The 26,580-nt window shown below is 36.2% G+C and overlaps 1 long non-coding RNA gene across 1 annotated transcript; it reads right to left on the bottom strand.

Annotated features, from left to right (window-relative positions):
* Window positions 1–23,478: 23,478 nt before the first annotated feature.
* LOC121208322 (uncharacterized) lies at window positions 23,479–26,349 on the bottom strand. The gene is made up of 3 exons (XR_005903281.1): window positions 25,401–26,349; window positions 24,677–24,752; window positions 23,479–23,648 (listed from the first exon to the last, which is right to left on the bottom strand). It is a non-coding gene; the product is annotated as an uncharacterized lncRNA (long non-coding RNA).
* Window positions 26,350–26,580: the final 231 nt, after the last annotated feature.

Raw genomic sequence — 26,580 nt, 5'->3', positions numbered from 1 at the left:
GTTTGTCATTTATTTTTTTGTACTGATGTGTTTCTTTTAGGGTTGCATTGCATTTTCCTCTTAGAGATATTTTTTTTTGTATTTCACCCGTCTTTGTTACGATCCTCATTATTATGGTTTATAATTGCAGTGTTGGTTTGAGTTTAGGCATCTTTCTACATATTACATTGCATGATCGGTCGATCTTACCCTTTTAAGTGAGAGTGAGAAGCTATGCCTTCGTGAGGTCTTCACCTCTGCATGGGCTAGTAGACTGCTTTTGGGATACATCCGTACCTATGTCTTCGTGAGATTTTCATCTTCACATAGCCACTAGGAAATGTATTCCCCTCAATTGAACTCGATCCATATGAGCCTATAATGGATGAAGATCGAGGAATCTGCTGGTTCAGGTATCCTTTCTTGAGAACCAAATCCCATATAGCAAGCCTTAAGAGCCCACCCTAGGTAGAGCCACTTCAAACCCCTAGTGGTCATCCGGATAGGTACTCTATTTTGTTTATTTCTCCTGTGCTAACATGTTTTCTTTTGTTTTGATTGCATTGCATTTTTATCATAGAAAGGAGGTGTTGAGTCACATTCGATTGCTAAATAGAAAAGCTTGTCATGGAGAATGGATTTCTTGATAAAGTGGAATAATATGACTGTCCGGATAGGGTCTGAGTAAACAACAATAGAAGGCTGATAGTCCATGAAGGAATACACGACTTTGCTTCATCGCCTGAGGATTCAAGCCAACAAAGAGTATTCAAGAGCCATCGTGTCTTAAAGAAGCTGATGAGCATTGCGGGGATAAGTGAGTAATGGGCCGCAGTCCAGATCGAGCAGAAAGGAGATAATATAGACATCTTTTGGAAAATTCACAAGATTTGACCATGACAATCCAGATATGAAAAGGATCGGTTTCTTCACTTAGAATATAAGGGCAAGGCCGCATATGTAATCTGTTTTATGTAAAGAAATTTGTTTTCTAGAAAAGTTGTTCTAATGGAATTGAATCCAAAATCAATGCCTCTCTTTCTATTTGCATTCATCACATGCATTTGCATTGCATTTCATCACATGCATTAGATTTTCATAAAATGACCCTAATTAGGTAAAATTATTTCAGAACCGACAAAGGATATGGACCAAAGGTTGGAGAGAATAGGGTAAATGCAAATATAGATACAAGAGCAATTGACCAAAATTCAACAAGATATATGGGAACAAATGCTAGAATTCCAAAGAAATATGATGGGCCAGTTAACCAGTTACTGGCCGAAGAAATTAAAAAAAGGAGTTGCCCAGTGGTCAACTGTGGGGATGATAATGAAGACCTCATCTATTCCCCAGGTTTTACCCCACTAAGCGTCCTGACTCGACCAGACGCGTATCCACAAGGGGTACCCGTTATTATCAGACCCCAATATCAGACTGGTACCTCAATACTGTTGAACTTCCCGATGGGTTCAGGTTTTAACCCGGAGGATGATCGAGCCAAACTTATTGTTCTGGCAAAAACAAAGGAAAGGGGAGGGTGGACTTTAAAAGCCCCGAAGAAGAAGGAAAAAGAAACGAATAGTATGAGTAGGTATAACAATAGCCATTCAGAGCCAATTGCAGTAAGCCAGCCAAGGATGGTAACTATCAGCCATTAGGTCTCCTTAAGGCAAGAACCTAATCCAGGATCGAACTCAGAAAAAACCCATTTCCAGCCCATCCCAATCACGTATGGGGAGTTGTACCAAATTTTGTTTGACGCACATGTTGTATCCCCTTTTTACGTAAAACCAATACAGCCTCCATACCTTAAATGGTACGATGCAAGTGGCCAATGCGAATACCATGGGGGAATCAAAGGGCATTCGATCGAGAACTGCGTCACTTTTAAAAAGATGATAGAAAGACTCATCAATTTGGGTATCGTAAAATTCGATGATTCCTCTGGTGCAGAAAATCTGTTACCCAACCTTTTTGTTAAAGGGGTAAACATTATGATTTCCATGATGGATAGGGGCATGAGATCCAAGAATGCGTCGAGCTCAGGACACTAGTACAAGGCCTGATGGATAATAAAAGAATTGAAGAGATTAAAGGCCTGGTGGGAATGTTGGGGAATCTAAACATTAATGACATATCCGAAGAGGGAACCGGGGAATAGACTTTTCCAAGCTTCTGTCCTCATGTACTTGGGAGTGTTTTGAACAGTGGGGCTGTAGAAGAGATTCCTGTATTTTTAGAGCTAATTTAGAGTAATATTCAAAAAACGCTTGTTACTTTAAGCCTAGAAGCAATAAGAATTCTTTTGTGAAATATGCTTGTGTCCAAAATCTTGATTTCAATAAAATGCATCTTTGCTATCATTTTGAACAAATACTCTTGTTCTATATAGATAATTATTCTTAGATTCTTTTTTTCAAGTATTCTTTTTTTCATGATCATACCATACAAATAATCATTTTTAGATTCATTTATTCTTCGAAATATTCCTTCGTACCTACAACAGGTCCCTAGATATCAATGACGTGAGAGACACTATCATTGACTCCGAGTCTTCTTTTCAGCAAGATATGTGTCTAGAGGGATCTTAGGACCTTGAAGATGATAGAGATTGCAGTCTATCTCGTGATTTGTCAAGGATGGTAGAACAATATGAAAAATAGATCCTACTCTACAAAGGGTCAGTGGCATTGTGAGCCTAGGAAAGAAGTGAAGATCAAAGCCTAGCTCACCACAAAGACAAAGCGAGACATCATTGAGTTATTCCCAATTTAAAGATGTTTTTACATGATTGCATCAAGATATACCTAAGCTACTAATATTGAGGATGCTATGGGGTGTTTGAAAAGCACATGATAATGGTTTTTCGATAGCCAGGCTAATCATGAGGTCGGGTACTGCTGGTCCATCATGGAAGGGGATTACATCAGTTATGCCATAAATGTCGGATTGAGGAAGACAAGACTTTTGTGCCTCCTCTATTTCTTCACAGATTTTTTTTCATGTGGGGCATGGATGTTATAGGGCTGATCTCGTCAAAAGTTTTTGGCCAACACCGATTCATCCTTGTGGTCATCGATTACTTCACTAAGAGGATGAATATAGCTTTATATGCCAACATTACAAGGTTGACAGTTATCAAATTAAAAAAAACAAAAAAAATAAAAAAGGAGGGAAAGAGATCAAGTACCGGCAAAGAATGCCAAAAAAGGATCATGTCTAACAATGCACAACCTCACAATGTCAAAAGTTTACAGTCTATTCAAAGATCAGACGCAATATCACAGTGCAGCAAAGGTAGTAAAAAAAGATCGTGGATGATAACCTAGACTGGTAAATATTGGCATAAGAAGTCACCATTTACTCTCTATGCTTATCGAATGTCAGCTAAGACCTTTGTCGGGGCAACACCTTTCTCACTGGTTTATGGATTGGAAACAGTTTTGCCCATTGAAGTTGAGATTCCTTCTCTCCAAGCTTCAATTAAGTCAAGAATTGGATGAAACAGAGTGGGTCTAATTTCAATATGATCAAGTGAACTTGATTGAAGAAAAAAGTTTGAAAGTACCCATCATGGTCAAATGTATCAAAAACAACTGATACAAGTTTATGGCAAGAAGGCTTGCCCTAGAGAATTCCATAAGAAGGACTTAGTTTTGAAAAGAAAACTTCATATACGAAAGGACTTCAGAGGAAAGTGGATGCCAAACTAGGAAGAACCTTAGGTAGTAAAGAAGGCCTATTCTGGAGGAGCGTTAAGACAGGTGGCAAAGATTTGCCTAATCCAGTGAATTCAAATCTAGTTAAGGGGTATTCTATCTAAAAGGGGAGAGGCCAAGGTGAAAACCTGTAAATGATGCCAAAAGAAGAAGAAGAAGAAGAAGAAGAAGAAGAAGAAGAAGAAGAAGAAGAAGAAGAAGAAGAAGAAGAAGAAGAAGAAGAAGAAAAATAAGAGAGGCCAAGGCGAAAACCCACAAAGGGCGCTTTGAGACCAAAGGGGATTTGAGTTGAAAACCCGAAAAAGGCAGCTGAAATTTGGATCAAAGTGGGGCATATAGTAGTCTTGCTATGCCTAAATTAACAATGAAGAAGTATGCTACATCTTGGGGCATCGACAAAGTACTTCGGATCCTTTAAACACAGATTGAGCTCAAATGATCCTAAAAAGTGGGAACAGAGAAGCTCAAACTGCGATATCTGGGGCACCTAGCTTTCTATTTTACCAATTTTGAATTTCCTATATTTGATTACCTTATTCTTTTCAAGATACGTCCCAATAAATTTCCTTGCATTTGCGATCTTTGATTAACTTACTTGCTTCAAGCTATGCTCTTAATTAATTTCCTTCCGGTCCATTTTTATGATATTTTTCAAGCATTTTGCATTGAAATAATGATTATTGGACTAATAACACTTTCATAAAATGAGTTTTGCATATTACTTTGGAAGCTTCTAAATAATACAAGAACCTGAAACAGGACTATCGTTTATAACTCACCAAGCCTAAGGATTGGAAATATTGGAGAAAGATGATTATCTCTTTGGACTTTTTATTAGTTGAACAAAAACACAAGACATTTTGTTGGTGATACAACCTCGACAAATAATGAGTAATGTCAACCCAAGTGTAAAAGGGGATCATTCTCGGGAAAAGAAAAATGATACTCTGCATTCATACAGATATCAGATATATACATCTGGTCATTACACCTATGGAATGGTGTAACAAATCAAATTGATTGAAAATGATACAAATCCTATACCTCTGATTTGCAGGAGGATGGATGGATGAAACCAAATGTTATTCCCCTGAAGTTGTAGTGGGAGGTACAAACTTTATGTTCCAGAAGTTACAATGGAAGGGACTCTGAAATTACAGCGGGGCAAGCTTGCTGAATAGAATGTGATTGTTTCTTAGGGTTTTTCGTCAAGAATACCAGCCGGACAAGATGGCAGTGTAATACGTCAGTAATAATGCCCTGATGAAGAACGAGCGATGATACTTTAAGCATTTAAAAAAGGATCATTCTTATTTCTGTATTCATATATTATGCATGACATATCTAGTTAGGAGCATTTGACTCATTCTGATCATAACATCCTAATTATTTGGCATAAACATAGGAAGTCGATGCTATAGATCATATCCCTAAATAATGGTGTAGCAACATCGGTAAATTCATAGATCTTATCTCTATGAGGAAGCAATAGAGTAGATCGAAGATGACTAATCTTATCTCCCTAAGGTAGCAAGGGAGCAGATTTAAGCCACTAGCATTGTCTCCTTGAGCAGCAGTGGAGTAGGCTGAAGATTACAGATCTTGTCTCCCTAAGCAGTAGTGGAGTAGATTTAAGCCACCATCCTATCTCCCTAAGCAGTAGTGGAGTAGGCTGAAGATTACGGATCTTATCTCCCTAAGCAATAGTGGAGCAGATCGAAGATGGTGAATCTTGTCTCCCTAAGCAGTGTGGAGCAGATTTAAGCCACCATCCTATCTCCCTAAGCATTAGTGGAGTAGGCTGAAGATTACAGATCTCATCTCCTTAAGTAGTAGTGGAGCAGATCGAAGACGGTGAATCTTGTCTCCCTAAGCAGTAGTGGAGCAGATTTAAGCCACCATCCTATCTCCCTAAGCAGTAGTGGAGTAGGCTGAAGATTATAGATCTTATCTCCCTAAGCAGTAGTGAAACAGATCGAAGACGGTGAATCTTGTCCCCCTGAGGTAGCGAGGAAGTAGATTTAAGCCACTAGCCTTGTCTCCCTGAGCAGCAAGGGTACAGGCTGAAGATTGTAGTCTTATCTACTTGATGTAGCAAGGAAGCAGACTGAAGATTGTAATCTTATCTTCCTGATATAGCAAGGAAGCAGACTGAAGATTGTAGATCTTGTTTCCCTAAGATAGTAGTGGAACAGATCAAAGATGGCAAATCTTATTTCCCTGAAGTTGCAGTAGAGTAGATCGAAGCCACTAACCTTATCTCCCTAAAGTTGCAGTGGAGCAGGTTGAAGTTACAAGTCATATCTCCCTGAAGTTGCAGCGAAGCAGACTGAAGATAGCAAATCTTATCTCTCTGAAGTTAGAGTAGAGCATATTAAAGCTATAAATACTATACCTCTGAAGTTGCAGTAGGTCTGATCAAATTTACCATGGTAAATCTTATCTCCTTGAAGTTGTAATGGAGTAGATTGAAGCTACAAACCTTATCCCCCTGAAGTTGCAGTGGGGCAGGTCGAAGTTACAAGTCTTACTCCCTGAAGTTGCAGTGGAGTAGACTGAAGATAGCAGGTCTTATTTCCCTGAAGTTTTAGTGGAATAGATTAAAGATACAAGTCACAAATCTTGTATTCCTAAAGTTGCAATGGGGCAAACTGAAGATAGCAAAGCTTGTTTCCTTGAATTTGCAATAAAACAGATTAACACTGCGAGTTACAAATCTTATACCTCTGAAGTTGCAGTAGGTCGGATCAAATCTATCATGGCGAATCTTATCTCCTTGAAGTTGTAGTAGAGCAGATTGAGGCCATTAATCTCATCTCCCTGAAGTTGCAGTGAAGCAGATTAAAACCAAAAATCTTATCTTCCTAAAGTTACAGTGAAGAAAATTGAAGCTACAGGTCTAATCTCCCTGAAGTTTCAGCGGAGTGGATCGAAGCACTAATTCCTATACCCCTGGAGATGCAGTGGATTGGAATGAAGCTACCTAAATAAGAGGACACTAAACAAGTCAAGACTCGGTGAGACCGGGAAAAATTGGTCTTTTTTAAAAGTTTTTGCTCTGTTCTCACTACACGACAATGAGCAAAGAGGGGCAGCTGTGAAACCTAAATTTTTCCCGGGCCCAATATTTTTAACAGTCCAGTTACAAAATTCAAAACCCATAAACCTAAATTAAAAACCCAAAATTCAAAACCCATAAATCTAAACTTAAAACCCAAAATAAAAAACCATCAGCCCAAACTTAAAACCCAAAATAAAAAACCCTAAAGCCCAAATTCTATGGCCCACTACCTAAACAAATTTTGGCAGATGCCCATGTGCCGCAGCTACCCCCTACGTGCCTTGTCAGCGCATCCAACGCTCGAGGCTCGACTTTACACAAGAATAGCTCACCAACTCCTCTGCCACCACCGACAGCTCCTGTCCCTTCATTAACTTTAGAGGTACCTGCAAAAGAAGAGGAAAACACGCAAGAAAAAGGGCAGCAAAGAAACAGATAATATGTATTCAAATCGGCTATAAAGCCGGAGAGAAAATGTAACACAAAGTGGGATGAAAAAAAATAAGAAGACAATCAATACAAAAAAACAAGATTTTTAAACATAAAAAAAGAGCAGAGGTTCAAGCAAAAAAAAGCAGTTAAATACAAAGAAAATACAAAAATAGAGACAATCAATCGAAAGAGAGAAATAAATTTTTCTAAAGGTGACATTTTTATTTTCGGTTTTTAAATCGCTATTTATTATTGTCTTGTTTTTTTTATATATGAAAATAAAAGGAAGAAGAAAGGAAAACTTACCTGAATTGCCTCACGGTCACGTCTCCGGAGTTTCCTTATCCATCGCCGAAACCAAGCCCAAAAGGGTATAAAGGGAAAACCTTCTTTTTCCAATCGTGGGCTAAGAACGCCTAGCTTCCAAATGAGGGATAAAAGAATGGAGGTTAGGGATTTGTTTTGATTTTTGTAGAAAATGGAAAATGGCCATTCAAATGATTTTTTTTTAGTTTTAATAACTAATGAAACGGCGCCACAAACCCCAGGATCTGCATGTTTCTACTTTTGGGACAAATTTGCAATTGGTCCCTCCTCCTTTCTGGTCCTTTCAAATAAGCTCATTGTTACTTTTTTTAAATTTCGCCCAAAATATTATTTCAATTACATTTTGGTACTTGTTAAAACAACGTCGTTTTGATGGTGTGGGAATATTCCCATTTCGGTCCGCCCACTTTTGTGTGTATTTCATTTCGGTCCCACTTCAATGTTACCATTAGATTTATTGCGATTTTGCACCTCTAATTTTGTCTTGGTTTCAACCCAGCACTTTGTTTAGCTCATTTTTATTGTTTATTCATTTAATTTGTCTATTTTTCTTCATGTCATAATTACCTAAGCTAATACTATTATTATTTTATGTCCATTATTTATTTATTTTTTAGAATACCTAAGTTGTATATTTGTTTTTACTAATTTATTTTTTCCTTTTCTTTCCCGTTTCTTTATTCATTCTGTTATTTAACTTCGTATATTTTATTATATATATTACTTATATTTTACTTTAATATTTTTATATATTATGTCTCTTAAACCCTTTTTTTTACATTATCTATTTTAAATCGTTTATATATTATCTTAAATGACTTCATAAATTATTTATTTAAAATTGCTTTATATATTATTTCATTTCGAATTGTTTTGTATACTAATTTGTTTTCAATTATTTTATATGATTTACTTTAAATTGCTTTTAAAGTATCTATTCTATTTTCTTTCTATCATTTTAGAATTGTTTTATATTTTATTTTAGATTGTTTTATATCATATCTTTCATTTCAAATGGATATTAAAATAATGTATTGTGTATTTTTTTGTCGTTGTGTGTATTTTGATTCGTATATTCGTATTTTCATATCATTATCATTCACTTGTATAATATTGTATTCATGTATTATTGTTCCATGCTCATTACTATATTTCATGTTATCGCATCGTGTATTAAAACTCAAATGCATTTATTCAATATGGACCATTTTATTTTATTTCAAACCAAAATAAACGTACATTACTAAGTGTCACATTCGTTTTTATTCAAAGTTAAGCAATATTTCGCGTTTCGGGAATTCAAGAAATCGTACCCTAACTTACTGGGTCTCGATTTTCTTGTTAAACCTAAAAAGCCAAACATTCTTTTAGATTTCAAAATACACAAATTTTTGATAAAATTAAAGACAAACTTGCTCCTGAAGATTTAAACGTCGCGTCCTAACTTACGGGATGTGGCACCTTACTATCTCGGGACGAGTAAATCTTTGATGCTCGTTTCAACGTAATTCAAGCTCTTTAAACTTAGCATTCATAAAAGGGGATCGTATTTTAAAATTTATTCAACTTTCAAAATTAGGTACCAATTTTGGGCGTGACGAGGGTGCTAATTCTTTCTCGCATGTAACCGACTCCCGAACCCATTTTCTCAATTTTTGTAGGCCAAAATCATTGGTTTTAATAAATCAAAATATTTTATCAAAATGACCAAAATTCTAGGTGATCCGATCACACCTAAATAAAATGAATTGGTGGCGACTCTATTTTTTTTTAAAATAAGTCGACGCCCTTTATCAAAAAAATGGTTTCAACATTGATGTTTTGGTGATGTCCCCTTCAACGGAGCCCAAACCTGATCCCTCAAGATATGCATATGGCAAAAAATAAAAAAGAAAAGAAAAGGAAAAAAAAAGAAACTAGAATGCTTGTTGTTGTTGTTGTTTTTTTACCTTTTTTTTTTAAGAACAAAATATGAAAAGCCTCCCCTTTTTCTTCTTTCATTTCATTTCATGTATATATATTGTTTTTTAATCTTTCTTATTTGTAAAAAATGATAATAATAATATTTAATAATAATAGTAGTAATGATGATAATAATAATTTGGGCCCTTGACAGGCCCTAAAAGGATAGAAAAAATAAAAGAAAAAACGAAGGAATCAAATTGACCAAAATCGAGTGGGCTTCGAACGGCCCAAGAGAGAAAAAAATTTAAATTGGCCTTCAATCGGGCTCGGACAAAAATGGGTGTCTACACAGCTGATGTACAATCACCTATGGGTCCACACCAAGCATGCCTGCTACTGACAACGCATAAATATCTAAATTTTCCCTTAAGCACTGCACTAAGTCCCTCTTGTCCTCTTACATTAATGCTGATGAAATCTTCGCAAATTTCTCTGTGTTATCATAAAATAATTGAAGAGTTTTCGTTACAACTGCCGCATTTGGCTTGCAAACTCTTTCTTTGCTTTTGAAATCCAGTTGTCCAATCCCAAAACCTGACTGGCCACCTCTGTCTACTGTGAAGTTTGGCCTTGCTGCTCTTTGTAACTAGTTTGTTTAACTGACAACATATGACGTTGTCTGGTTAATCGCTGATCAGATTTCATGAATCCCACCCTCGTTTTGGTAGGAAATTTGATTTTCATGCAAAAAGTGGTAATCATCATTCAAGCCATTCGCATAATAAGGCGCCTAAAAATGGCGTTGTAAGCCATAGAATGGTCTACTACAAAAAATTGAACATATTATGTAGTAGTGTTCTCAGCATCCCCAAGAGTAACAGGTAGAGTGATACACTTTTTTACCTCAACCGGATGATTAGCGAAGCCATATAAAGGGCATGGCTTTTTGAAAGCTTTCTCTTTCAACCCTATTTTCTGATACGATTCCCCAGTTAAGACTTCTACCGCACTTCTACTATTAGCCAGAATCCTCTTAACCTCAAATACAACAATAGTTGTTGTCAACACCATAGGGTCATTTCTTTCCTCATCACACACTGAGTCATCGTCTTTCTTTTTAAATTCCACCCTCTATTTCTCTTGCTGATGTAACCTCTTAGGAGAACTAATAGACATCACACTTCTGAGATACAACTTTCTCTTTGGGTTACACGTCACCCATTCTTCATCTGTGCCAACTATGACATGTATCTTGCCCTTAACCTTCTGCTTCCCTTATCATCCCTTTGTGAACTCTACCCCAATGGCGAAGCCTTCTGTAGTATAAAATTTTTTAGTTCACCGTTTCTAACAACTTCATCTATGGCATTCTTCAAAGAAAAATAATATTCTATTTTCTGCTCCCTATCATCATGAAAACTACATCTTTCCATTGAATTATCTGTCAACTAACAAGGGAGGGAGCATAGGTGGTGGATTCGACAAAATTCCCAAACTTTTCACATGGTTAAGAATATAGGTACGTGAAGCATTTAAAGAAGCGTGACTTTCCGTCAAATGTAATAGTTAATTTGGGTCATTTTTTGCACTTATGGAGCTTGTTTTCTAGGAAATTTAGGGTTTTATATTTTGTTTTCGGTAATTAGGACTTACAATTAAAATAAAGTAAGTGTTTTTTTAATACATTTTGTAAGTGTTGTGACCCAATAGGCCGACACAGGCCTTAGGTTATGCTAATATGTTTAATTGATTGTGTATGATGAAGATATAAAGGCCCAATTGACCTGGAAGCAAAGGACGGGTGATGCACAAGCTTCCCGGGACGTTAAAGCACAAAACGAACGACAAAAGGTAGAAATTGTGTGTCGTTTCACGCCATAGACATGGTCTGGCATGACATAGTTCGAAGTACAACCCAAGTATTTTGAGGTTATTTTTGTCCACATAATCAAATTATACTAAGACATAGGACGTGCCGAAGACCTAATATAGGTTGCCAACACTTCTATAAATAAGACATTAGGGGTTTAATGTAACTAAGCCGTCCTAGATACCTTTAAAAACCCTAGTAGTTTAGGAGTAGGATTATATTATTTTTCTTTCGGCTTTTGATAACTTTTTTTCCTGTTGGAATCAATTTTGATCCAAGAGTTTATTTATATTATTAAATTATATCAGTTTATTTTCTTTTGTGTTCAATTTAATTATTTATTTCAGTCAATCGATTTGCTACTCTGTTCCTCATTCGATATTCAATCCACGATTATTCAAATCTCTTTTCTCTTCCAAATAAACCTTGTTCTTTACATGGTTTATTCAATTAGAGTTGAGATTATGAATAACATGGGTGCCTATATCCCTTAGGAGAGGTTAACGAATGGATAAGGATGTCATTAATGGAGGACTTAGGGTTTCTTGAGAGGGATTAGTTGTTATGAATTACGTGTGCTTAAACCACTAGGATTAACAATCCTAGGAAGTTATCATATGCTAGACAAGGTTGGGAGATTATTCGAACTCAGTATATCGTATTTTATCCTGGTTGAGAAACTGAGGTCGGGAGATAAACAAGTATCAACCAATCGATTAGTTAATTAGAGGTTGACAGCCTATAAATGTGTTATCGTTTATAGTTAAATAATACACATAAATATAAGGAATTAAGAATGACGGTGTCTGCAAATGCACGAGTCAAATTGTAATATGGCTTGTACAATGAAATACTTAGGATTATTCTGAGGATCATACCCAAGAGAGGATGGAATAAATAATGAAAACACTTTTTTACAATAATAAGTCTAATTAGTATTAATTATTTCCTATATTATGGTGAACTATAGAATAGATTAAGGGAATAAAAACAAATAAATAATGAAAAGAAATAAATAAAGAAAAATAAGTAAGCAAAATAAATTGATAGATTAATCAGGAAGATTAACTCACTTTAGAGTTTGTAACTAATTTCGGATTAGGGTTTTAGGGTGTATTAGCCATTGATTAACCAATTATTACCTCTCAGCCTCTAATTTGCTTACTCGAATGATTGGTACTCGCTTATTTCCCAACCTCGCTTTCTCAAGCAGGATAAATTATGATTTACTCAATTTAACTTATCATTCGACCTTGTCTAGCCAATGATAACTTTATTAGGGTTGTCAAGCCTAAAAATTTAAAAATCCATAATTTATACCAACTAATCCTTTTGGGAAACCCTAAATCCTCCGTTAATCACATCCACATCCACCCGTTAATATCCCCTAAGGGATTTAGCCACTCATGTTAGTCATAATCTCAACTCCAATTGAATAAACCATGTGAGAAATATGATCGATTCTGAGAAGAAAAGAGATTTGAATAATTGTGGATTGAATATCGAATGGGGAACGAAGTAGTAATCTCTTGATTGAATAAAGAAATAAAGCGAATGAAAAAGAATATAAAATGAAATAATTGAATAATATAAATAAATTCTTGAATCAAAACTGATTTCAAGAGGAAAACATGAAAGTATTAAAAAGTTGAAAAGAAAATAAACTAAAATTGCTTCTAAACTACGAGGGTTTTTGAAGGCATCTAGGACGACTTGATTATTTTCTACCCCTAATGTCTTATTTATAGAGGTGTTGACAGCCCATACAAATAAGTTTGATTGTGCGAAAGAAAATAACCCCGACGAACTTGGGCAGCACGTCGACTTGTTTCGTGCCACACCTGTTGCATGGTGTGACACGACACCAAAGGTCTTCCTTGTGTTGTCTGTTTGGTGCTTTTACATCTTGGAAAGCTTGTGCATCCCTCGACCTTTGCTTCCATGTCAATTGGGCCTTTATATCTTCATCCTACACACTTAATTGAACCAATTAGCACAACCTAAGGGATGTGACGGCCTATTGGTCACAACTTCTAGAAAATTTATTAACTTTTTACTGAAAACATAACTTAAAATACTAAATTGCTTAGAAAATAAGCTCCTTAAGAGCGGAATGAACCCGAATTAACTATTACATTGGACGGCAGGTCAAATACTCCTGCACTTAATTCTTTGCTTGTCCTCAAGCAAACTACCCAAAAATAAAAATAAAAAATCGAAAATAAACTAAAACTGAAAACATAGAAATAAAATGTACTTGAGCTAGCTTGATACACGAGATTGGATCGGAGCATTGACACTAAGAAGAGTTGCCTAAATATATATCTCTAGCTAGAAATTTAAATAATTCAAAGTTATTTACATCTAGACAGAATAGTACAATAAATTACAAAGTGAACAAGTCATAGAAAATTTAATATATTCCTCCACCAAAATGTATATATGAATATAGTACTTATTTTTGCAGAGCATAGTCAGTTCAAATATTTTTTCTTAATCGGTTTATTTTTGTCCATACATTAAACTCTACTATAATAATATTTCCTCGATAACCCTTATGATGATTTTTTTATTTGTGCCAATATAATCGAGATTTTTCTCCGGCACTTTTTATAAGGATTATACGAGTCATACTGCACTGTTTCATTAACCATGTATTTTACTGAGTATTTTCTTTTTAATTTGAGCATCCTATACTTCTACAAATATAATTATCTATTTGTATCTACCTTTATCACTTGGTATATTTAATTTCTTTTACCTATTTATATTCTGATAAACTAAACTAATTAGTCTAATTATAAACAACCTAAATTATTTATTTTCAAACTAAATTTATAATTTAAACAAACAACCTAGGTATATGCTCCTAACAAATCACTTGTATTTCCACAAGCTCAAGCACAAACATGCAGTTAAAAACTAAAAACTAAAAAGAAAAGAAATAGCATAAGGAAAGAAAATTTTTAAAATTTTTGAATTTTCCTAAGTCAACTCCCACACTTTATTCGACATATTGTCCTTAATGTGCAACTAAAAATATAAAGGAAAGAGGTTACCCGATTGGCGTGATATGATTAATCTTCAATTAGTGGGACTACTCCTCATTTCGATTTTCGCTCGTAATGGTTATGCCATAAAAAATTGTGAGGTTCCTAAAAAGAAAAATTAAAGACACAAATATTTATAACAAATAATGATTCCTAATTAATTAAAGCTAAAGAAAAAATTAAAAAATCATCTAAAAATAAAGTACAAAATTTCGAATAAATTGTTAATAATTAGTTACAATCAAGATCTGACTCCACCACCAACTTCCAAATTCTCCTCTCTTTTTTCTTAATGTGATCGACTTTATTATTTTCGTTCGTGGTCAATATGCAATTGTTTTGCTTACTTGTTGTCACTTCCCTCAGGTTATTATCTCGAGTAGCATTGTCTTGCATTGTAGAATGCCTATCGCTTGATGTTGATTTTTCAATTTCGCTCTTCATCTGGTTTGCCGCATTCCCATTTGCAGTTGTGTTTTTGAACAGTTGCGGTAAGGTGTTATCCAAGGGGTAGTTTATGCCATATCTTCTAGCATAGTGTTCCGTAATTGGCTTGATGTAGGCAATACCCTACATAGTATATTCAAGATGTGCTTGAATGTTGTCCACCCTTAATGTAGCTTGATATTTATTTTTGTCACTAGCTTGCCATTGATTTGTAAGCTTGAAGATCTTGGAGTAATTTCCCCTTGGTGTGCTGTGGCTATTAGAAGTTTTTAATTCCATATTTCTCAGCTGCTCGAGTTGCTAACTTTCCACGTTCTTGATTGCATATAGCTTGATTTTCCAAGTGTTGTTGTATTCACATGATTGTGTCTTTCAATGTATATTTTTGAAGATGTGATGCACTACTTCTTGCTTTTATTGCGTCCATGTGTGGTTTGAATGGCTCGGAGTTTCCATTTGTGCTTTGTCTTGCTACCATTCGGTGTTATTTCACAAAAAAACTTGTTTAGGCTTGGTAGGGAAAAACGACTAAATTCTGGAAAATATTTGAGGTTAGGGGCTTGGAGGTTGTTAAATTCTGGATAATATTTGAGGTTAGGGGCTTGGAGGGTGTTGGTTGCTGATAAAGACATTACATAGAGGCGTTCTATGTGTAACAACCCGTTTTTAGTTAAATCAGAATAGTGGTTTTAGACCACAAATCTAGAGTCAAAATAATTATTTTATTATTATTTTAATGTTTACAGCATGACAGTATGTTTGTGTGAAATTTTTGTTAAGAAATTTTATCATTTGAATGCTTAATTTGATAAAAAGGACTAAATCACGTAAAGTGTAAAACTTGAGTTCTATTAGCTAAAGGTGTCTAATAGCTATAGAATCTTAAAGTGGAGGTCCTTAAGTTGTAATTAGCCCATTTATGAGATAGTGGATGATAATGACTTGGTATTTGGTGTAATAAGTATTTTAAAGTTTAATTATGTAAATTGAGTATTAAAGGTTAATTAAATAAAACCAAATGAAATTATTCATGTATTCATCTTCTTGAAACCGATTCTTCTTGGGAAAATAGGGCTAGGGATTCAGCTATCTTCATTTGCTTCAATTAGGTATAGTTTTTGTTCCATTTTTATTGAATTTTATGTTTTTGAGATCGTTGCAGCTTAGTCTAGCTAGCCCAGGGACTAATTTATAAAAATTTTAAAGGTTTGGGGTTTTTACATTGATGAATATGTGTGTATTTTGATGTTTGATGATAGATTATGAATGTTTGATGACAGTTATACAAGTTTTATTAAGTGATTTTTAGTAAAAATGCAAATTAAGAATTAAATTGTGAAATGTGGAAACTTTGTGGTTAAAATGTGAAATAAATGAAAAATATGGACTACTAGGGACTTAATTGAAATTCTTCTAGCATGGGTTTTGGTTGAATTGCATGAATTTTTGTTTTTATGAAATAGGGACTAAATTATAAAAATGTGAAATGTTAGTGGCAAATGTGTCAAATTGCCTAAATGTGTGTGTTGGATTAAACTGAATAGAAAGGTAATTAAATAAGTTAAATTTGATATTACATAGATCAAGAAAAGCAAAATACAGACTTAGATCGTGGAAAGAACAAGATTTTGGATTAATCGACTCTTTTGTCGTTTTTGCATCCGAGGTAAGTTCGTATGCAATAAGCATTGTTATAATTGTATTTTATATGCTTTGATATTGCATAAATTGTTAATATGAGACTAAAGAAATGTTCGACAATGATTCAAAAAACGTGTAAATCCTGGTTGAACCTTAGGAATAGATTAGGATATGAATGACATGTCATTAGGGGTTTCTGTGATTATGTGATCCGGGTGCTGGTCCTGTACATCCTACCAGTGGCTGAGTATACCGGCATGTGTTGCGGTTACTTGACATCTTGTGTGAGTAGCACCGTGTAGCTGTTGATAGCTCGAGAGTGAGCATTATTGAGATATGATATTGAGATAGCTTTGGCTATGTATGTGGCATGTAGGGTGCGAGATTCCCGGGTATCCGATAGTGTTCCAAATGGTTCAACGGGTATATCAAAGACATGGATGAGTATGAGACTAATAAGAGGTGGTACAGGTATGTACACGAACCGTACGAGCTTTGAATCGAAAAAAAATGTGAGTTTTATATCAATTTTTATAATTGAATTTGTGAAAGGTTTGTTATCTAACATGTGTTATATGTTGATATATTCAAATGGTTGAATTGTATATTTATGTTTAATCGAGTTTATTTAATACGAGCTTACTAAGCTTTATAGCTTACTTAGTTTAATTTTTCGTGTTTTATAGTGAAATCAAGATAGCTCAGATTCAGGATTGTCGGAGACTTCATCACACTATCCTACTATCACTTGGTACTTTTGAACTTTGGTATTTTGGTATATGGCATGTATAAGAGTTTGGTCAGTTTGGTATATGTATTGTTAATGAATTTTATCCATTTGAGTTGGCTTGTAAACGTTAAGTGATGATATGTGTATAGCCATGTGATTTGGCTTATTTTGATATAAAATTTGTGATGTATATATTTGTGTAAATAGCCTTTGTTATGTTATGCAATATTGACATTTATGTGCTTGTGGTGAAATGGTATTTTTGAGTACCATATGATTGAGATTGTAGTTGTAGTATGCTTGAGTTTTAAGGTAAGAAAATGCATGTATGAAGTTAACTAGTTAAGTGAATTGAAAATGTGATTTTGGCATGAAATTGAATGCCACATTGTGGTATTGATATGTTTAGTATTGGTTAGTATTGAAATGATATAAATGAAACTTGGTTGATGTTGATTTGAAGGCCTATTTATTTCTTATTTTGGTGCCATTTGGTTTGATGTAGGTGGATACAAATTTGGGTGGCAAAATGGCTTGGTAAATAGCCTATTTTTGTCCACACGGGCAGAGACACGGGCGTGTGTCTTAGCTGTGTATGATACACGGTCATATTACACGGCCGTGCGTCCCCTAGTGTTGAATTAGAACCCAAGTCAGAATACGCCACATGGCCTAGCACACAGGCGTGTGATTGGCCATGTGGCATAAGTCAGTAAACCCTACAAATTTGACACGGTTAGCACACGGGCGTGTGACTTGGCCATGTCGCATAAGTCAGTATACCCTATAGGTCTGGCCGGCCTAACACGCGGCTTGGCACACGAGCGTGTGTGGCCAATTTGAATGGGCACACGGGTTGGACAGATGAACATGTGGTTGGCCGTGTGAACCAAGCCAATAAGTGGCATGAAATTAAACACGGCTTATGACACGGGCGTGTGACCCCTGTATTTTGGAATTATTTTTTGAAGTATTTCAAAAGTTTCTTAAGTTATTGTTTTAGTCCCAAACCACTCCTAAAGCATGTTTAGGGCCTCGTAGGCTCATATTAGGGACAATGTGATTGAAACAAATGATGTTTGCAATGAATTTGAGAAATATATGTGAAATGTTTGAATATTGTGTTATAAGTCCGGTAATGCTCTGAAACCCTATTTTAGCGTTAAATACAGGTGAGAGGTATTACATTTATTGGTATCAGAGCTACAGTTTAGTCGATTCTAGGACTAACGTAGCATATGTGAGAGTCTAGCTATACATGCCATATGTAAACTGTGATAGTGTGATATCTCCTGACAATTTTAAATCGTGTTTTCGTGTAGTAGATGGATCCCAATCTACTTGTAGCTGATGATGTAGAAAGTAATATGTCTGCCTTTGTTCACGGAGTAGTAATCAGAATCGAGACCCGTATCGGGTAGCTAGGGAGGAGAGACTAAAAAAGCTTTGTTCTAGTTGATGAATAAGTGGTTTGCGGAGTTTGTTCAAACAAATCTGGCTGCTCAACAACCTCCACCCCCACCTAATTCCCAATTGGTTCCCGTAGCTCCTCAAGGTGTAGAACTTCTACAACTGAATAAACCGCCAGTTGATAAGATTCGAAAACACGGAGTCGAAGAGTTTAGAGCTAATGTTAATGATGACCCCGAGAGAGACGAGCTTTGGCTTGAGAATACTATCAGAGTATTTGATGAACTCTCATGCACACCAAATGAATGTGTAAAATGTTTTGTTTCACTTCTGAGAGACACTATGTATCAGTGGTGGAATACTTTGATATCTGTGGTACCAAGAGAAAGAGTTACGTGGGAATTCTTTCAAGCCGAATTCAAAAAGAAATATATTAGCCAACGGTTTATCGACCAAAAACACAAAGACTTTCTAGAGCTAAAACAGGGTTGTATGTCCATGACTGAGTACGAGCGAGAGTTTGTTAGACTCAGTAAATATACTCGAGAGTGTGTTTCAAACGAGGCTATTATGTGTAAACGATTCGAAGATGGGTTGAGCGAAGATATCAGATTACTAGTCAGGATTCTAGAGTTGAAAGAATTCGTTGTGCTTGTTGGCAGAGCCAGTAAAGCTGAAGAACTTGGCAAAGAAAAGAGAAAGGCGGATTTCAAACCTAGAGATTTGAGAAAAAGATCGATGAATAAGCCATATCAATCTTCGTCAAAGAAATCAAGAGATTCGTATACTCGTTCAAATACTTCAGTCTGGTATCAAAATAGAGATCATGGAAAACAACACTCAAGTCCTAAAGCTCCAGCTACATCTGTATCGAGTGTTGGTAGCGCGAGAAATAATAGACTTGAATGTCAACAATGTGAAAGATGACATTCTGGTGAATGTAGAATGAATGATTGGGCTTGTTTCAAATGTGGTTCATAATATCACTTTATCCTGGATTGTACTGAGTTAAACAAGACAGATAGATATCAGAATGCGAGATCGAGCAACACAGCTAATAGAGGTAGGCCACCTAGAAATGTGGGGAATGTGACTAGTAGTAGAGGAGCGGCAACGGACTTTGTTGTGAGATCTGAGGCTAGAGCACCTGCTAGAGCTTATGCTATTCGCGCTCGTGAAGATGCATCGTCACTTGATGTTATCACCGGTTTATTTTCTCTCTATGACACTAATGTAATTACCTTGATTGATCCTAGATCGACTCATTTGTATGTTTGTATGAATTTGGTGTCTAGTAAGAGTTTGCCTGTTGAGTCTATCGAGTTTGTGATTAAAGTGTTGAACCCCTTAGGCAAATATGTTCTAGTTGATAAAGTTTGCAAGAATTGTCCTTTAATGATTCGGGGTTACTATTTTCTGGCTAATTTGATGCTACTATCGTTTGATGATTTCGATGTAATTCTGGGTATGAATTGGTTGACGTTGCATGATGCTGTTGTGAATTGTAGATGAAAGACTATTGAATTGAAATGTCAGAATAGTGAAATCATTTGAATTGAATCAGATGAATCGAGTGAATTGCCTGTTGTGATTTCGTCAATGTCAGCGTAGAAATATGTGAAAAAAGGTTGCGAAGCTTATCTTACTTATGTACTAGATACAAAAGTGTTTGAATCGAAAATTGAATCTGTGATAGTAGTTTGTGAATATTCAAATGTGTTTCCAAAAGAGTTATCGGGGTTACCACCGATCAGAGAGGTCAAGTTTACGATTGAATTGGTACAGGGAACATCACCGATATCTATAGCTCTGTATAGAATGGCTTCAACAGAGTTGAAAGAGTTGAAAGCTCAGTTGCAAGAGTTAACAGATAGAGGTTTTGCACGACCTAGTTTTTCGCCTTGGGGTGCACCAGTGTTATTCATAAAGAAGAAAGACGAATCAATGAGACTTTGTATTGATTATCGTCAGCTTAATAAGGTTAGATAAAGAACAAGTATCCTTTGCTGAGAATGGATGATTTGTTTGATCAGTTGAAAGGAGCAACAGTGTTTTTGAAGATTGATTTGAGATCTGACTACTATCAGTTACGAGTTAAAGATTCAGATGTGCCAAAAACTGCGTTCAGAACAAGGTACGGGCATTATGAATTTCTTTTTATGTCTTTTGGATTAACTAATGCTCCTGCAATTTTTATGGACTTGATGAATCGAATTTTCAGACCGTATTTATATATATTTATTGTAGTATACATTGACGACATTATGATCTATTCACGAGATGAGTCTGAACATGCCGAGCATTTGAGGGTTGTGCAACAAAACTTGGGACACATTGTTTCAGTGGAAGGTATACGAGTTGATCCGAATAAGATTTCAGCCGTTATTAATTGGAAACTATCGAGAAATGTATCTGAAGTCAGAAGCTTTCTAGGGTTAACTGGTTATTATCGATGTTTTGTTAAGGGATTCTCGCTGATTGCTACATTGATGACTAGATTGCTATAGAAAGATGTCAAATTCAAGTGGTCCGAAAAGTGTCAATAGAGTTTTGATCAGTTGAAAGTATTGTTAACTGTGGCACCAGTATTGGTTCAACCTGAATCGGGTAAAGAGTTTGTAATTTTCAACGACGCGTCATTGAATAGTTTGGGCTATGTTTTGATGCAAGAGGGAAAAGTGATAGCTTATGCTTCCAGATAGTTGAAACCGTATGAAAAGAATTATCCGACGCATGATTTAAAGTTGGTCGCTATTGTTTTTGTATTGAAATTTTAGCAACATCATTTATACGGTGAAAAGTGTTACATCTTTACCGATCATAAAAGCTTGAAGTATATAATGACTCAAAAGGATTTAAATTTGCGGCTCCAAAGATGGCTCGAGTTGTTGAAAGACTATGAGTTGGTGATTGATTATCATCCGGGAAAAGTGAATATAGTCGCAGATGCTCTAAGTAGAAAATCATTATTTGCTTTGAGAGCAATGAATACTCAGTTAAGTTTGTTTGATAATGGTTCAATTCTAATAGAGTTGAAAGCTAAACTGGTTTTTCTTCAACAAATTTGCGAAGCACAGAAGTGTGATAATGGTTTGCAAGCTAAAAGAGTGCAGTGTGAGTCGACTAGTGTTTCAGATTATTAGATCGGATCCGATGATTGTTTAATGTTTCGAAATAGAATTTCCTTACCAAAGAATTCTGAGCTCATTCAAAAAATTCTGTACGAAGCACACAGTAGTTGTCTGTCCCGGGAAGTACTAAAATGTATTGGTGGTCGGGTATGAAACGAGACATTTTAAAGTTTGTGTCGAGATGTTTAGTTTGTCAGCAAGTTAAAGCTGAACAACAAGTGCCTTCGGGATTACTACAGACTGTGATGATACCAGAGTGGAAATGGGATAGATTTACAATGGATTTCGTATCAGGATTACCCCTAAATCCGAGGAAGAAAGATGCTATTTAGGTTTTCATTGATCGATTGAAAAATCAGGACATTTTATTCTGGTACGTACAGATTATTCGCTTGATAAATTGGCTGAATTAAACATTTCCATCCGCAAACTGACGGTCAGTCTGAAAGAGTAATTCAGATTCTCAAAGATATGCTTCATTGTTGTGTTTTAGAATTTGAAGGCAACTGGGAGAGATATTTGTCATTAGTTGAATTAGCTTATAATAATAGCTTTCAATTGAGCATAAAGATGGCACAGTACAAAGCTTTGTATGGTTGTAAATGTCAAACTCTATTGTACTGGACCGAGCTTAGTGAGAAAAAGATTCACGGGGTTGATTTAATTCGAGAGACTGAAGAGAAAGAGAAAGTAATTTGTGACAGTATGAAAGCAGCTTAAAATAAAGAAATCTTATGCAGATTTGAAATGTAAAGACATTGAACTTCAGATTGGTGACAAAGTATTTTTGAAAGTATCACCGTGGAAGAAGATTCTTCGTTTTGGTTGTAAAGGCAAATTGAGTCCGTGATTTATCGGACCGTTCGAGGTCATTGAAAGAATAGGACCAGAGGCATATCGACTATCTTTACCATCTGAGTTAGAGAAGATCCACAATGTGTTTCATGTATCGACATTGCACCGATATAGATCAGATCCATCACACGTGATTTTTCGGGCAGAGATTGAGATTCAACCTGATTTGACTTATAACGAAGAACCGATTAGAATTCTAGCTCGTGAGGTTAAAGAGTTAAGAAATAAAAGCATAGTTCTAGTGAAAGTTTTATGGCAACGTCACGAGGTAGAAGAAGCTACGTGGGAACTCAAGAAAGCTATGAGAAAATTGTACCTAACCTCTTTTCTGGTAAGATTTTCGAAGACGAAAATTCCTAAGGGGGGAGAGTTGTAGTAGCCTGTTTTTAGTTAACTTGGAACAGTGATTTTGGGGCCACAAATTTGAGTTTAAAATAATTATTTTATTATTATTTTAATGTTTACAGCATGACAGTATGTTTGTGTGAAATTGTCGTTAAAAAAATTTATCATTTGAGTGCTTATTTGATAAAAATGGCTAAAACGCGTAAAGTGTAAAACTTGAGTTCTATTAGCTAAAGGTGTCTAATAGCTATAGAATCGCAAAATGGAGGTCTATATGTAATGCCCCAAACCTGGCCTAGACGTTATGGCCAAATCTGGCAATGTCATGTGCTAGCATTTGAAACTAATTTGGTACAATAAAATAGTTTTCATTTGTTTACTCGTGTTGACTCCAAAATCCTTACTTATTTAATCAATTGTTTTAAAACACAATTCATTGTGGAAGCTTTAAGAAAACATATAGTTTATGGAAAACCAAGTTAATTAGGTGAATCCGTCCATTTTAAGAAAAACCCCTTTGCCTTAGAGAAACCGTTTGTTCGTTGAGTTTCATAGTTTAAAAGAAAAACTATAAACAGTTTAAAATCCAACCTTTAGGCAAACAGTCCAAAAGTCCAATTTACATCTAAAATTAACCCAGAAAATAATTAAGAATTATACCAAATTGAAGTCAAAATAGTTTAAAATACGTGTGGCCACCATCGAGTCCTCCGCTGCACCTATCCGTCAAGTCTGGAGATTACCTGTGCACAGTTTAAAAAAAAACCGCTGCACCTATCCGTCAAGTCTGGAGATTACCTGTGCACAGTTTAAAAAAAAGGGTAAGTTTACGTAAACTCATTGTGTAATCCCACATAAAACAAACGCAAGCAAATCATGGTGCATAATTAAAACAGTCTTGGGCCTAAGCCCTTTTTAGTATCAGTAAAGGTTTGGGCCTTAGCCCATCTCAGTACAGTATTCAATCGTAGTAGGGCCTAAGCACATCAAAGTATCAGAAATAGTCATGCAATATTCAATAACAAAGTCCTACCCAACCCGCCTCAACACACCATCTTCGTCCAACCCTACACTCCATGTGGGGATTAAATCAGCCCACCTATCCTTACACTCCAGACAGCATCGAATGCAGCACATAGGCAGAAATTTGCAGCTGAGTTGCCAGTATATTAGGCTTAAAAACTTTTAAATATTCCTAGTTACACATACAGTTCAACGTTTATGCATCTATTTGTCATGCTCAGTACATACATCATATAATCAGTTCACACATTTAGGGGTCTAAGTAGTGTTTACCAACCTTACAGTAGGTTCACAGTCTACATGGGCGACTCATGCAACCCTAAAAAAATTTCAGTAAAATGGGCTCACATGCCCATGTGGCTTACCGGTGTGGGCCCGCACGCCCGTATAGCCCACATGGCCCAAATTGGCCTTGGCCGTGTGGATCACACAGCCTGGCCCAGAATTTGACATCGAGTCCATGCGTCACACACAGCCCATCTGGCTATCACACGGCCGTGTCTAGTGCGCACGACCTGGTTTCGTTGACCACACGGCCGTGTGGCATCGACAGAAAGGTTTGCAGTTTTTATTGAAACCTCGTTTTTTACATTTTCGGGTACACACTTGGTTTCAATTGAAGCTAAAACGATCCCTGAGCACTCCAGAACCTATAAATCGATATTCTAATGCCCAAAATTAGTGTTACTAACGAAACTTAAATGAAATTACAACGAGATGCTCAACCTAAAACCTTCAAAAACCTTACCTTTGATCGAGTAGCCAATATTCCAAGAACCTAAGTCCCCAAACAGCGATTATGAGCCTCCGAATCTTAACCTAATCTGCATAAACAATGCTCATGAATGACAAAATTAATGAACGGAAACCAAACTATCTTAACAAAACTTACCGATTCAATACATAATCAAACGCAGCACAAGTGAGAGGGACAAAATGGAAGGAAAAACAAACAAGGACAAAAAAAAAGGCAGAATTCCGACAACTAGTATGGAGAGGGAATTCACGTAAAAAATTTTGGGAAAAAAGGAGAGATGAAATTTTGGAAAACAAAAAGGATCACATTATCCCTAATTTCTCTCCCACTAACACCACATCTCAGATTCATATCCCACCCAAACTCTCTCAGAACCAAGTCTAAAAATAAAACTCTCTTGCTCACGTAGGGATTTGAACACAGAACCTCCAGCAACTCAACACTCCACCTAACCACCAGACCAACAGGTCCATTCTAATACTAAATTACAAATAATTTTAATATATGCCTGTTGACTAGTAGTTAAGGCTTAATTTAGGAAAAAACCAAAATTTTCCAAAGCTAAGCCTTAAACTTAGGACCTCACACACACACCCAGAACACTTAGCCACCGAAGCAGATACACAGTTGTGTCAATTATTCGCAAAAGCAAAAACATAAAATTTGGGGCATTACAACTCTACACCCTAAAAGAAATTTTGTCATCGAAATTTACCTGATCAGAATAGCTGAGGATACTGTTGACGCATCATATTCTCAAGGTCCCACGTGGACTCCTCAATACTATGATTCTGCCACAGCACTTTCACTAATGGAATGGACTTCCTTCTCAGAACCTTAACGTCGTGATCCAGAATCTGAATCGGCCCCCCTCAAATGTAAAGTCTGGCCTAACCTCAATCTCCACAATAGGGACAATATGTGTGGGATCAGAGAGGTATCACCTTAAGATCGAGACATGGAACACATCCTGAATACTGTCTGACTCTGGAGGTAGCTCCAACTGATAAGCACTGATCCCACTCGCTTCAAGATACGGTAAAGTCCAATAAACCTAGGGCTCAACTTGTCCTTACGACCGAACCTCAGTACCTTCTTTCATGGTGAGACCTTGAGAAAAATGAAGTCTCCGACAGAATACTCGATCCCACAGCTTTTCAAATCCACATAAGACTTCTATCTGTCAGAAGCTTCTTTCAGTCGATCCCTAATTAGTCAAACCTTATCTTCAGTCTCGAAAACCAACTCCAGACCCATAACTCGTCACTCGCCCAACTCAATCCAGCATAAAGGATTGCGACACTTACGACCATAAAGTGCCTCGTAAGGTGCCATTTATGTACTAGACTGGTAACTATTATTGTAAGCGAACTCTGCCAACGACAAATACTCCTCCCATCTGCCTCAGAAGTCAATCACATAACTCCTCAACATATCCTCTAGTATCTGAATCACCTTCTCAGATTGACCATCTGTCTAAGGATGGAAAGCAGTACTGAAGTCCAAGCTTTTACCCAAAGCTTTATGTAGCTTCTTCCAGAATCAAGACGTGAAGTGTGGATCCCTATCAGATATGATCGAAACTGATACCTCATGCAGTCTCACTATCTCTGACACATACAGTTTAGCCAGCTTCTGCAGTGAGTAGTCAGTACGAATCGGTATGAAATGGGCAGACTTGGTCAATCGATCCACGATGACCCACACAGAATCCTTCTTAGTGGGTGTGAGGGGTAACCCACTAACAAAGTCTATAGTCACCCACTCCCACTTTCAAAGTGGAATCTTAACTGGCTGCAACAAACCCGAAGGTAACTGATGCTCAGTCTTAACTTGCTGGTAAGTCAGACATTTACCCACAAAATCGAGAACCTTTCGTTTAAGTCTTGGCCACC

This window comes from Gossypium hirsutum, chromosome A10, assembly GCF_007990345.1.
Source record: "Gossypium hirsutum isolate 1008001.06 chromosome A10, Gossypium_hirsutum_v2.1, whole genome shotgun sequence".
Classification (NCBI taxonomy): domain Eukaryota; kingdom Viridiplantae; phylum Streptophyta; class Magnoliopsida; order Malvales; family Malvaceae; genus Gossypium; species Gossypium hirsutum.
This window is presented reverse-complemented; position numbering and strand designations above follow the sequence as displayed.